The sequence below is a fragment of the Panthera pardus genome, unplaced genomic scaffold (genome assembly GCF_024362965.1).
Source record: "Panthera pardus isolate Hobbes unplaced genomic scaffold, ASM2436296v1 HiC_scaffold_25, whole genome shotgun sequence".
Lineage (NCBI taxonomy): Eukaryota > Metazoa > Chordata > Mammalia > Carnivora > Felidae > Panthera > Panthera pardus.
The window spans coordinates 2076674-2089869 of record NW_026526821.1 but is presented as its reverse complement, the minus strand read 5'-3'; the positions used below and the strand labels follow the sequence as shown (position 1 = coordinate 2089869).

Here is a 13196-nt window from a genome sequence, read left to right as displayed (position 1 = left end):
GAAGACTCAGTCTCCTACTCTGCGCCCTGGTGGGGGGGGTGGGAGGACCGGGGTCTCCACAAAGCAGTTTCCGGTAGATCGCGGAGCTGGTCCCACGTGCGGTTTCCAGAACAGGCCCAGCTGCATGTATGGGGCCGAGGGGCCCAGGCTCCAAAAAGCGGGGGCGAACCTCTGTGGGTCTCAGGATGCCACACACAGCGGGTCCCCGGGTCTGGGGGACTGGCACGTACACACCTGGAACTCCCTCCCGCGTCTGACCCTGGCGTCCAGGTGGCAGGCCATCCCGCCGTACCCCCGCGATGAAGTGAGGCGCACAGAGGGGGCGGCAGCCTTCGCGCGGGCCAGGCACAATCAGAGCCGATGCTGGGTACTTCTCACCTTCCCCGCCCCTCCCGGGACCCCCGCGAGGCTGGCACCTGGGTTACACCCCAGACTCCCTCACCCCATTGTGTGGACCCCACCCAGGGCCGGACCCCGGAGGGAGGCCACCTCAGGACAGGGTGGGAAAAGGAGCCTCTGCTGCTGCCTCCAGAGAGGCATTTTCCCACCACACTCGGGTGCGTCTGCAGGCGCTGGGCCGCACGTTCCCGTGTGGACAGACGGCACTGCCCCAGTCACCTGGCTCTGGGGCCCCTGGCAGATTCGGCAGCTGCTCCTGGCTGAAAGTCCCCAGGTGGCAGCCGCGGGTACTCCAAGCTTCTCGGAGGAGCGTCACCTGCTTGTCCCGCCTCTGGGCTCGATGACAACCTCCTGTTCGCTCTGTGACCACAGGCCGGCATGCCCTCTAAAGGATACGTGACTCAGTTTATCCTCTAAAGCATTCGGCTCCCAGGACTGGGAGGAGACCCTGGCTGAGCTCAGAGCAAACAGGGCTGTGCTCCTCGGTCCTGGCTCGCTGCCTGTAGCAACGGCTTCCTGGCCACATCCATCTCGATGGCCAACGGCTCCCCCTCCCCGGAAGTGTCACGGGCCTGTTCTCTGGGTCCGGGGGACCTCATCTTGAACTGGGACAGTGAGCCGGGGCCCTGCCAAGTGTCAATTTTCAGGGCCAAGCTTCTCCCAGCAGGTTCTCCCGTCCCAGACTGACCCCCTGCAGGTTTGGAGAGGGGACACCTAAGAGTGTTCCTAGAGTATAGACCTCCTCCCGACAAAGCTACCAGAACCTGTCCAGCCGGGCCGCCCCACCTGCGCCTTCCTAATCAGTGAACGCCAGGTTGTAGCATGGAAAGCGCCCCCCGCCTCCCGGGAAGGCATGAGGCGCTTTCCTTGGAACTCCTAACTCGTAGTGGGGTTGCGGGACTGGGGCGGAGAGGTCACGCGAGAGGTCATTTGTGCAACATCGGGGCTCAGCAGGACGCAGGGTGGCCCTCGCAGCCGCATGGCCGTGAGCGTGTTAGCGGACAGTCCTGAGCGCCAGCCACAGTGCCCTCCCTCTGAGACACGGACACAGTGACGCCAGCCTGGTGGGCAGGGAGGGGAGGCGCGGGCCGTGGCGGCAGGACGAGAACTGGCAGGGAGACTCGTGGGGCTGCAGAGGCACGGGTTCAGAGTTTTCTTGTCCCGGCGTCGGCGGAGATGTGTGCACTGGGGGACCCGTCAAGACCCCACCACCCTCCCAGGGACCAAGACAGGCGCCGGCTCCGTCCACACCAGGCCCTGGAGTCAGGGACCGGGGGGAGGGACTGCTCCCCGGCCCCCAGGAGGCTGCTGTCATTAGCCGGGGAGGTGGAGCCTCAGGCTGTGACAGTGGTTCCCGATGGGAAGGCCATTGGAGAGATTCACACCGTCTTTTCCTTTCTTGTGTAGCAGATTTGGACAGAGGTGCTGGGTGAGGCGCAGGGGATGGAGAGCTCATTAGGCCTGTCCCCAAAGGTGTGCGGGGGGGGGGGGGGTTGCGGAGTGGGGGACTAAATGAGTATGCTGCAGGGGGGTGCCGGGGATCGCATGCACAAAGTATCTTGTATGGATGAGGTGCTCTCACAATGGAGAAATCCAGGGAGGCTTCTCAGAGGAGGTGACCTTGCTCGGACCCTGGGGTCTGGTAGAACCGATCACATTTTCTGCTCTCTGGGACAAATGACCAGCACTCACTTCTCCTGAATGCTACGCATCACACGGCTAACTTGCCTCAAGAAATCATAGATCCCACATTCGGTCAAAAACTTTGAGTACCTCGTATGTGCTAAAAACTATCAGAGACGCTGGGGAGACAGCCGTGACCAGGGCAGGCGGCCTCCCAGCACGTGTGGGGCTCGCTTTGCGGGAAGGAGAAGCCGGCCAGGAAGAAATCACCAAGTGAACAAATACGTCCGGGAAGCGGCTCGGGTTATAGAGGGAGAACCCCATGTGCCTCCGCCGAGGGCAGGAAGCCCCCCCAGGGCCTGCCCCATCGCCGCCTCCGGGAAGGGCATCGGAGGAGTCTCCCAGGGATGTTGTAACAAAGTTCCGAAAACTCCCGTGTCACACTTCTAGGGGCCAGGAGCCCGCGGCCACGGTGTGGACAGGCCACGGCCCCCTCTGGAGGCCCGAGGGGAGGACCCTTCCTGCCTGTCACAGCCCCTGGCAACCGCGGACACTGCTTGGCTGGTGGCCCCGTCGCTCCAGGCTCTGCCTCCGGGTCACATGGCTTCTGTGTGTGCCTCTCTGTGTCTCCTCTTCTTACGAGGACACCGTCATTGGATTTGAGGCCCACCCTGATCCAGGGTGACCTCATCTGAACCAGTTACACCCACAAAGACCCTCCTTCCTAATAAGGTCACATTCTGAACCTCCAGGTGGACAGGAATTTGGGGGAGAGACTCTTGAGGCCTGACCTGCTCTTCTTGGGATTCCTAAATCCTAACAGGTGTCCTTTGAACTCAAGGACGAGAAGGAAGTGGCCCTCCAAGGGCGGGCTGCAGGTAGCCACCAGCCACATGCAGCATTGAAACTGACATCCTTAACGCCAAATAGAATGCAGCATCCGGGTCCTTACTCCTGCCAGCCCCATCTCGGGCTCCGCCCTCATGCCCGCCCGTGACCTCCCTGTGTCCATGGGCAGACACCGTGGCCCCTCTGCCTCATCCAGTCCCCCAGAGACATGGGCGTCCGTCAGCTGACCTAAACCACGACGCAGAGGCCAAAGGAGGCCCGCTCCCCATCTCGGTGTTGTCCGCGGCCTGCAGGGGGCGGGAGGTGGGGGTGGGCTCTCTCACCAGCCCTGTGTCTCAGAGCTCCGGGCCGCACCGCCTCAGCCCTGCTGCTGCGAGCTTTCCCCAAGTTCCTGTGCAGGTGGCCCTATCCGCTCCCCCGCCCCAGACCCCCACCGCGACGGGGCAGAGGGGCGCCCACTCTGGGGCACATCGGTTTCTCACACAGGCAGACCCCGGCCCCGCCGTCCCACGACCTTCTCCACGGAGTTCTGTTCAGTATTTGATGGGTGTGGGCTTGAGGCACAGGGGACAGAGGGGCGGGAGGGCTGGTGCCCTTCCAGCCAGCCGAGCGTCCCGCCCGCCCAGCTGCCCTCAGCTCCTTCTCAGAAAATAAGAGCTGCTCACCACAGGCCCTACCGGGAGCTCCGGCTGGCGGGGTCGGCTCTTCCGGAAGGAAAGAGGCATCTACGGAGCCTCTTTCCAGAGGACCCTTCCGGGAGGCCGTGCGAGGAAGGCTCTGGATACCGTGCTGCCGTTTCCCCAGGCCAGCCTTGCCGTGCTGGAGGAACGGGGCCTCTGTTCCCGGCTTTAATTTGTGTGTGGACCAACAGGCCCGCTCGGGGAGGGAAGGACAGAGGACACGCTGGCCAGGCCCCCTGACGGCGGGAGTTAGGGATAACTGCAGACGCATGGGCGTTTCCGGCCCTGTCCTTGCTTCCAGAAAACAGATACCCGGCACCTGCTGTGGACACCAGGGCCCCTCCGGGGGCCCCACGGAAGCTGCACGCGGCCGGGCAGTGCACACAGCACCGCTTCGTCCTCAAAACAGCCTGGGGTGGGGGTGCAGAAGGAGGGGTGCTAGCAGTCGTGTTTCTTCCCAAGTGAGGGAGGCGAGGCTAGAGCGGCTCACGGTTCCTGGGGGCGGGGGGAGGTCTCAGGTCGCAGGTCAAAGAGCAGGAGACAGGCTCTGCCCCAGGGGGCTGGAAGGTCACATGGGGCATGGGGGAGGGTGCCAGAGGCCTGGGGACGACCTGCCACACCCCAGACCTTACTGGAACCTCGAGCAGGGAAGGCTCCAGGTTTGATTTTTTTCTTTTTGTTTTTTAATGTTTATTTTTGAGAGACAGATGGCAAGCGGGGGAGGGGCAGAGAGCGAGGGAGACACAGAATCCGAAGGAGGCGCCAGGCTCCGGGCTGTCAGCACAGAGCCCGACGCGGGGCTCGAGCCCACAAACAGCGAGATCATGACCTGAGCCGAAGTCGGCCGCTTAACGGGCGGAGCCACCAGGCGCCGCAGGTTCGACCTTTTTCAAAATCCCAGGCGAGGCAGACGGAACACGTGTACGGGCCACGTCCAGCCTTAGGGCAGCTCTGGGCACCCCAGCTCCATGACGGCCAGCGCTGCCGGTCACAAGGACCTTGCTTTCCTCTCCTGAGAAACGGGAACGTGAGGGCTCCCTGGGCAGGGGCTCGTGCTGCCCTGAAGGAGGACGGTACCCCTGAAGTGCGTGTCTTCGTCTGGTGCCTGCCCACCCCAGCCTGGCCCCCAGCCCTTCCAGGGGACGCTCCTGAGCCAAGCGGAGGGGCTGTGCTCCACCCTGCCAGACGGAGCACAGGACACCCAGTTAGACCTGAGCTCCAGAAAAACAAGTCCTTTTTAGTGTAAGTATGTCCCAAATACCGCATGGGATATACTTATGCTAAGTTAGTCATTTGTCTGAAGTTCCAATTTAAGTGGGTGGTATGTCCGTATTTTTATTTGCTTTTTCTAACAACCCCACCCGGAAGTAACTGGTCATCCCCCCTCGAACCCCTGTTCTGGGCCCAAGGTGGGGGGCTGAACAGGCCGGTGTTGAGTCCGTGGAAAGGGCTCTCTGAGAAGCCCACTCACGCACCTCCCCCGCTCAGTGGGCACCACGGTGACATCTGACAGAGGGGGGACTGGAGCGGCTGTGATAGGCGACAGGGTCCTCGAGAGTCGGGTTTGGCCGATCAGGAGAGGCGGGACAGGAAGAGGACGTGACCTCTGAGGGCACAGGCAGCCCGGTGGCAGGACGCACCCTCGAGTGGGGCTGGACGTGTGCCCCGCGGCTCAGGGCCTTCCCAGCTCCGCAGACCGCCGCGGCCTGGGAGACGTGAGATGCCCCGTCCGTCGGCCGGTGACAGCCCGCGCCCGCCCTTAAAGGGACACCGGCCGAACCGGGGGTGGCTCCTTGTACACGGGGCCCAGAGGCCGGGAGGGCACCCTTTGACAGACACGGCCGAGGGGTGCAGAGCAGGGGGGCTGGTGAGAGAGTGACCGGTGACCCAACACCGTGAAGCACAATGGCCTCCGTGCCCCGTGACCCTCTGTCCCGAGTCTCCAGTCACCGGTCGCCCAGATGAACACCCTCCATGGCCTCCTTTCTCGGGACAAAATCCAGTCTTTCCCAGGGTCTCCGGGCCCCTCTGTCTTCACCGTTCACTCAGCCGAGCTCTTCCCACAAGCGTCCCGTGCGGTGACGTGCTGGCCTGACCCCCCCACCCCCACACACTACAGCCACGTCCACATCCTGTGCTGGACGGTCGTCCGGCCTTCGGCACAAAGCCCTGCAGTCAAGTCCTCCCCCACCTGACCTCACGCTTCAGACCTTCGAGCCGACTTTGCAGATGCAAAGCCCCCACAAAGGCCCCCCCCAGAAAGGCTGTGTTGTCCAGCGGGGAGAGCCCCTGCATCCGAGTGGAGACGGCCCACCCAGGAACCCTCCTGTCCTGTCTGAGCCCCTGCACCGCGTGGGCCCCATCCTCCACACCCCTGCCGTGCACCTGCTGCCGGCACTGTGCCCCTGGCGTAGGGACCGCCAAGGGCGCTGCCGTCCGGCCTCTGCCCTGTGTTCTCGGAGACGCTGGGAACGCACCAGCCCGCACATCGCTCGGCCTGGATAGGGTGTGGCCGTGCCGGGTCCACCGGCCTCCGCTTCCCCTCGGCCCCGTCCCACCGGGAGGCTGGGCCTCTCCTTTGGGGAGGCCACCTCGGGTGTCCGCTCAGCGGCCGAGCGCCCCTCTCCAGCTGCCCTTCCCATCCTCCCACCCAGAGCAAGTGGTCTCTGAATCTTAAGCGAGTCAAGTGAAATAATTCAACACAAGCTGTCTGCACTGATTAGCACATCCACAGACCACGGGCTGCCGTGGTCCTGAGGCGGCCGGTGGACACTCCCTGCCTCCTTCGTCGTCGCGGGGCGAGGCGTCGTGGTGATGCCAGGCAAGCCCGGGAGCTCTGTAGGGGAAGGGGGTAGGTCCCCGGACAGAAGGGACGTCAGGGGGTCTGGAGGAAGGAGCCGACGCCTGAGACGTGCCAGGAGCCGCCTCTGTGCCCATGCTGCCCACAGCCCCCACCTAGCTTCCCACTCCCCAGGTGCTGAGGGCTGGCCCACCCCTCCGCCGCCGCCGCCTCATGGCTCACCCCCCACCACGCCCTCCCCTGTCCCCAGGGACCTGAGGCCCCGGTTCTTCCTGTGTCCACAGACGTCGGCCCCAGGGAGGCGTCTCTGACCAGTCTGCACAGGGCTGGTGCCCGTCCTCCACCTCCCCCTGAACCGGGCGTTTCCTTCGCGGCCCCCCCCCCCCCCCCCCGCCAAGGGAGACTGCGCAAGCTTGTTGGCTCCTTTACAGCGAGTCCCCTGCCCGACGAGCTCTGGATGGCAGACCCGGTCTGACCGCCTGGCGATCGGCTGGGTGCCTCGGGCACCGCGGTTGCTCAAGAAACGTGTAGAAGCATCAGCAGGGTGGACGTGGCGAGGGGGGGACCAGCAGGGAGGCAGACCCACGGCGACACAGTCTGAGAAATCTGTCACCCCTGCCACCTGAGCCCTGTGCGGCCTGCCCCATACCCCTCAGGGCTGCAGCCAGCCCACCCTTATCCCTGCCTGCTGTCAGACCTTGGATCTGTGCGAGCCCATCTCTCTTACCTGTTGCCTCTGACTGAAGCTCGGGGAGATCAGTACTTGCCTGGACTTTTTTGTTTCCCAGCTACCAAGCGCTCCAACCTAAGTGTCCTCGCTCTTTGGGGCCTCTTTTACCGGACTCGGTCCACAAGAGATGGTACCCAGAGCTTTATACTAAAGTGGGAATGGTTGATAAGAGTCAGGACAAGGTGGCATTTGCACTTCATCAGAGAGTAGGGCCTGGAGCCGAGAGAGGGACGCTCCGAGGATGACCGTGAGATACCAGCCGTCAGGGTTCAGGGCGCCGTGTCTGTCCCCCTGGGGGAGCTCACTCTGAGTTTGTGACTCTGTGCCCCGGGGAGATGCCAGGACTGTGGCTCTGCCTGGCTCCCGTCAGCCGCTTGGCAAGATGTGGCAGGTGGCCCGCTACGGATCCCGCACCAGATCCCCATTCCCGCTTTGCCCACGGGCGCTCCCCGCGGGGTCTGCCTTTGCCTCCGGGTAGAGGACGCGGTGGGGGTGGCCGCGGGAGGGTCCTCCCCTCACTGATGTTCCCAGCTCCTGCTTGTGCTTCGGTCCCAGCTGCCCTGAGCTTCCCCTGCTGGCCTCCGGGAGAGTGTGAATAAAGGCCCGCGGTCGAGCGGACGCCCTGGTCCGGGCCGCTCGGTGGCAAACAGTAACACAGCTCCATTTCCAGGCTTTTGTAAAAGCGGAGGGCAGCTGCTGGCAGGGGCCGGAGACCCCAGGTGACTCCCGAGCCCCTGCCCGGCCAGGGCACCCTCCCCCTGCCCCTTGGGCGGCACGCGGGCCACATGACGTGGTTTCTCCACAAGACACCTACACAAATCTGCCTTTTCCTTCTCTCTCCGTGAGGGTATTGGTCCCCCCACCCCGGGAACGGCAGCATCCTGGGGAGAGAAACCCCACAGACGCTGCTCGGAGCCAGCTTCCCGTCTGGCAGAGCGAGCCATCTTTATGGATGGGAAAATCCACAAACATAATTGCCACCGTGTCTAATTAGGCAGAGCTATGTAAATTGAGCGTTTTTACATGATTAAAATGTCAGCAGAGGCCTCGTAAGGTGTGAGAGGCCCCAGCGTCTCCCGTGTGCCCAGCGGGAGGCACCGCTCACCTGAACCTCCCCGGTTAGAGTGTCCGTGGCCGGACGGGACGGCGAACGTGACACTCGGGCCCTGTTCCGAAGGCGAGGGTGGCTTTCTGTTCTGATGGCTGTGTCGTGCGGCTGGTGCCGAGCCCCGGACGTCCTGGGACTCGCTTTCACCTACCCCTGGGCGAGGTCACTCGGTCACCACGGACCCCACCCAGGCTCTCCGTCCCCACGCGTGCTGACCCTCGCCGGTCACCTTCATCAATTCTCAGTGTCTCCCCGCACGAGGGTGGGCCCAGGAAGTCCTCTCGTGGCCTCACGGGACTTGCAGGGACGCGAAGCCAGCGCCTGCCCGGGGTTCCCGGGATGCCGCACCTGCGTTGTCGGCCCACGAAGAGATTTCGTGGAGCAGGGTCCACGCAGCTTTGCTCCAGCGTGATGACCCTCGTGGATCACCGCCATCGACCGCAGTCCACGCCGTCCCGTTACTCGGATTCGGGGGGGAGCATCCTGTGGTCACAGGGTCGGCGTGTCCCCTTTGCTTCATGACAAGCCTAGCGGCAGGCCACACGGAAAATTCCAAAACTGTGTTTTCCTAGAAAATGAGCCCCTTGTAAGCCTTCCAAAGACGCCCACTGCAGGGGAGGCAGTGGCGGGGCCGGGCAGGGTGGAGGTGGGCGTTCCTCGCCGGTCGGTGTTCAGGCATGTTTATGGAGCCCTGAGTAAGTTCACCACGTGTGGCCTGGTTGTCCCCCGGGAAGTCCTCCCAGTCTCCTCGCCGGAAAGGGGAGGAGAGGAGACCCAAAGGTGCTCTCGTCATGGGGCTTTTGATCTGCACCCCAGACCCTGCCGCCCGCCCCTGCCCGCTCCCGACACGGTGGCCCGTCCACGCATGCTGTGAACCCTCAGAGCCGTGTTTCTAGCCACGGGGTCCAGCGCTGGACGTCACAGCCACTCCTGCCCCGGAGCCCAGGCTGGAGCCTTTGGAGCCTTTCTCCACGATAACGCCTCGTGGTCTCTCTTATCACAAAAGCAACATGTCCGTGGTAGAAAACGCAAGTAAGGGGGCCCCTGGGGGCCCAGTCGGTTATGTGTCCCACTCTTGCTTTCGGCTCAGGTCGTGATCTCACGGTTTGTGAGCTTGAGCCCCACGTCCGGCTCTCTGTTGGCAGCTCGGAGCCCGCTTGGGATTCTCTCTCCCTCGCTCTCTGCTCCTCCCCACCCACGCTCTCTCTCAAAATGAATAAGTATTTAGAAACTTTTTTTTTAACGTGTATTTATTTTTGAGACAGAGAGACACAGAGCATGAACGGGGGAGGGTCAGAGAGAGAGGGAGACACAGAATCGGAAGCAGGCTCCAGCCTCCGAGCCATCAGCCCAGGGCCCGACGCGGGGCTCGAACTCACGGACCGCGAGATCGTGACCTGAGCCGAAGTCGGACGCTCCACCGACGGAGCCACCCGGGCGCCCCTAGAAACATGTTTTTAAAGAAACACAAAGAAGCACCAAGAAGAAAAGAGGGGTCCGCTATCCTCGCTCTGGGAGAGACGCACCCGCGTGCCCTTCCCTGCGCTCGCCATGGCTGCTGTGTCCTCAGTTGCAGCGGAGCCGTCCTGAGGGTCGAAGGGTGTGGCCCCCGGTGGCGCCTGGCGGTGCGTCACCGCCACGGCCTCCCCGCTTTCCGTCGTTGGGATCTGCGCGGCTTGTCCCCCGCTGTGGACCTTTCCTTGGTTTCGATCTTTCTGTTGAGCCGAGATGTGAGTGCAGGGCAAGAGGAGGCGGGTCAAGGACCCGGGCCTCCCACAGGAACAGCCCGGGCCCCGTGTCCCAGCCCTGGGAGGGGAGTCGTGGCAGGACCACCTGCCAACTCCTCCAGGAAGCCCTCCCCGCCTTCTCAGCCCTGACCGGCGTCTCCCATCTCTGCCTCCTCCTCAGAGGCTGGCTGGAGGGCAGGGGCGCAGGGAGGCCACCCTCTTCCTGCAGGTGTGCGGCTTGACAGGATGGCAGTGGGGGGTGGGGCAGGGCCCGCCCTCGCCCGAGCTCCGGAGGAGGGCGATGTCAGGGCGGTGCTGGCGGGGGCTCGGCCAGACCCAGCCTGTGAATAAATCCAACTTTGTAATTGAAGTTCCACGGGCGTGGCAGCCGTGCTCACTCGTCTACGTAGGCGGCTGCCCTCCCAGGACGATGGCAGACTCCGGGCGGCCCCAAAGCTGCTCCCACCTCAGGTGACCCCAGCTGGCGCGTTCCTTGGGGTGGAACAGGGATCTCACCCGTGCCCTCGGCTTCGAGGCACCTTGTCAGCCAATCCAGGGTCTCGAGCAGCCCAGAGACAGGTTCGGCCCCAGAAGTAAGGGTTTGTTGTTTTAAAACGGCATTGATGGGGCGCCTGGGTGGCGCAGTCGGTTAAGCGTCCGACTTCAGCCAGGTCACGATCTCGCGGTCAGTGAGTTCGAGCCCCGCGTCAGGCTCTGGGCTGATGGCTCGGAGCCTGGAGCCTGTTTCCGATTCTGTGTCTCCCTCTCTCTCTGCCCCTCCCCCGTTCATGCTCTGTCTCTCTCTGTCCCAAAAATAAATAAAAAACGTTGAAAAAAAAAATTTAAAAAAAAAAAAAAAAAAACGGCATTGAAGCGGGGGGTTTTTGTACAAGAGTCCCAGTTTCTGGATTCTCTGAAAATTGGGAGGCTCTGGATCCTGGGTCCTGCTCTCCCGAGGCGCCGGGAGGCTGGCCTCTGCCCAGGGGTCCCTGCAGCCCCATCGTCCGGCAGCCACAGGCCCCAGGCAGGCGCCTGTGTTCTCTCACACGAAGCCGCCAGCAAGGGTGAGGGGCAGAAGGGAGAGCGACCCCGTCCCAAGCGAGACGGGGGAAGAGCCAGCGTCTCCAGGCAGAGGGAGGGATGTCCCTACGTGGTCACGCATGTCGGCCCCCTCCCCGCCCCCACCTGGCCTGCGTCCCCACGCCCTCGGCCGCCAGGGCCCCTGCCCCCACGGCCCCTCCAGTCTGTCTCACCCACCCCTGCTTGCTCCGCCCGCCAGACCTCGACGGCACCTTCCCAACTGGTCTCCTGACCTCTGCTCCTGCCCTCTTTCTGTCCTCACTCAACAGCCAGGGGATCCAGTCGACCACCGCTGCCTTCTCAGACCCTCCTGTGGCTTCCTGTCTCCCCCAGAGTAAAATCCAAATGTAGCTTCTGTATCCTCTGCACCCTCTGGTCCACTTTGCCCCTGCTCGCTGGCCTCCCTTCCCGGCCACGCCAGAGTGCCTGCCTCAGGGCCTTTGCACTGGCTGTTCCCGCTGCCTAAAACATCCCTCCCCAGGATACCCACCAGTTGGCCAATCGAGTGACTCCTTCACAAAGAAGCCCTGTCTGGCCAGCCCGTGTAAACTAGCACCCCACGAACCCCCACCACTCTCGGCCCGCTTCTTCATTCTCCTACAGCCCTTGTCACTACCTGACGTGGCACGTTTTGCTCACGTATCGGCTGTCTCCTCCCCTGGAGTGATGGTTCCCAGCCAGGGTGATTCCCTCCCCCATGTCTGTGAACAGTTCTGATCGTCGCGACTTGGGGACGGCCCCCCTCAGAGAATGATGTGGCCCCAGAGGGCAGCAACACCAAGTGGGAAACGCCCGGAGCATCCGTGCAGGAGGGCGCGGGCCCCGCGGAATCCTGGACTTGCGGAACTAGGGCACGTGGCCCCTCCGTGATCAGGTGTGAGCTGTGCGTGCGTGGCCGTGGCTGCCCCACCTCCCGCCAGTGCAGGTGCTTGTGTCTGTGACCCAGGCGGGTGGCCGGGAGGGGCCCCGAGGAGGAGAAACTCCAGGACTCAGGGACCAAGGCATCTCCTAGGACGGGACAGCCCCCCCCCCCCCACCGCCCCCTGCCACTGGCTTGTGTCTTCCCAGGGTCTCAGACCCCCGAAATCCTCGGTGGTTGTTCCTAAGAGCTCATCTCCCCTCGGTCCCGCAGAGGGAGATGGGGACACAGCCAGGCACCCTGCTCATCCGCTGCTGGGGACTGCGCGGCCACTCCCCATGCGGCCGAGGGAGGACGCCGTCCCTGAGGTGCTGGAACGTTCTCTCGTTTGCAGAGAGTAACCTGGCGGTGCAGAGGGAGGAGATGGGGGCCGGGTGAGGCTTGTCGCGGCCGCAGCATCGCCGCAGCCCTGGGGGGAGGCGGCCGGCCCCACACACCCCGAGGGTGCGGAGGGCAGTGGAGACACCCTCCCCCCCCGCCTGGTCATCCCCCCCCAAAACGCCGTCCCCGCCGGCAGCCCCTCCTGCCCCCCAGCCCCCAGCGGCCACTCTTCCGATGTCTGTCTCAACTGGCTGGCCCTGGCAGGACGTGTCGCGTCAGCGGGGCCCGAGAGCAGGTGGCCTCTGGGTCTGCTCCCTTCGCCCAGTGCCGTGCCGTCAAGGTTCGCCCCTGGGGCAGCACGTGTCCGCGCTCCGTTCCTCCTGGAGCTGCCAAGTCGTACTGCTGCCTGTGCGTGGACCGCAGCCGGTCATTCGTCACGGGTGGACGGGCGTCCGGGTTGTTTCCACCTGGGGCCGCGTGGCCAGTGCAGCTGCGAGCCCTGGACAAGCGTTGTGTTGGACTCTTTTCCCAGCCCCCCGGGCACGTGCCGAGGCGCGAGATCGCTGCTCGTGGGGTAACGGAGCTTTCAAGGACCCGCAGACCATGTTCCTTGGCGGTCACGCTCCCCACACCCCTTGGGACGAGTCCCAGTGAACAGGAGCAGCAGCCCGTGCCCCCTCCCCCGCCTCCTGTGCCCCCTCTTCCTGCAGTGTCCCTCCTGTGTCCCCTCCTCCCGTGGTGTCCCTCCCGTGCCACCTCCTGCAGCGTCCCTCCCATGTCCCCTCCTCCCCCAGCGTCCCTCCCGTGTCCCCTCCTCCCCCGGCGTCCCTCCATGTCCCCTCCTCCCCCGGTGTCCCTCCCGTGTCCCCTCCTCCCCCAGCGTCCCTCCCGTGTCCCCTCCTCCCCGGCGTCCCTCCCGTGTGCCTTCCTCCCACGGTGTCCCTCCCGTGAGCCCTCCTC

The 13196-nt window shown here is 64.1% G+C and overlaps 1 protein-coding gene across 1 annotated transcript in view; it reads left to right on the top strand.

Annotated features, from left to right (window-relative positions):
- Nucleotides 1-13196, top strand: part of CDH4 (cadherin 4) — a 536800-nt gene that overhangs the window by 488449 nt on the left and 35155 nt on the right.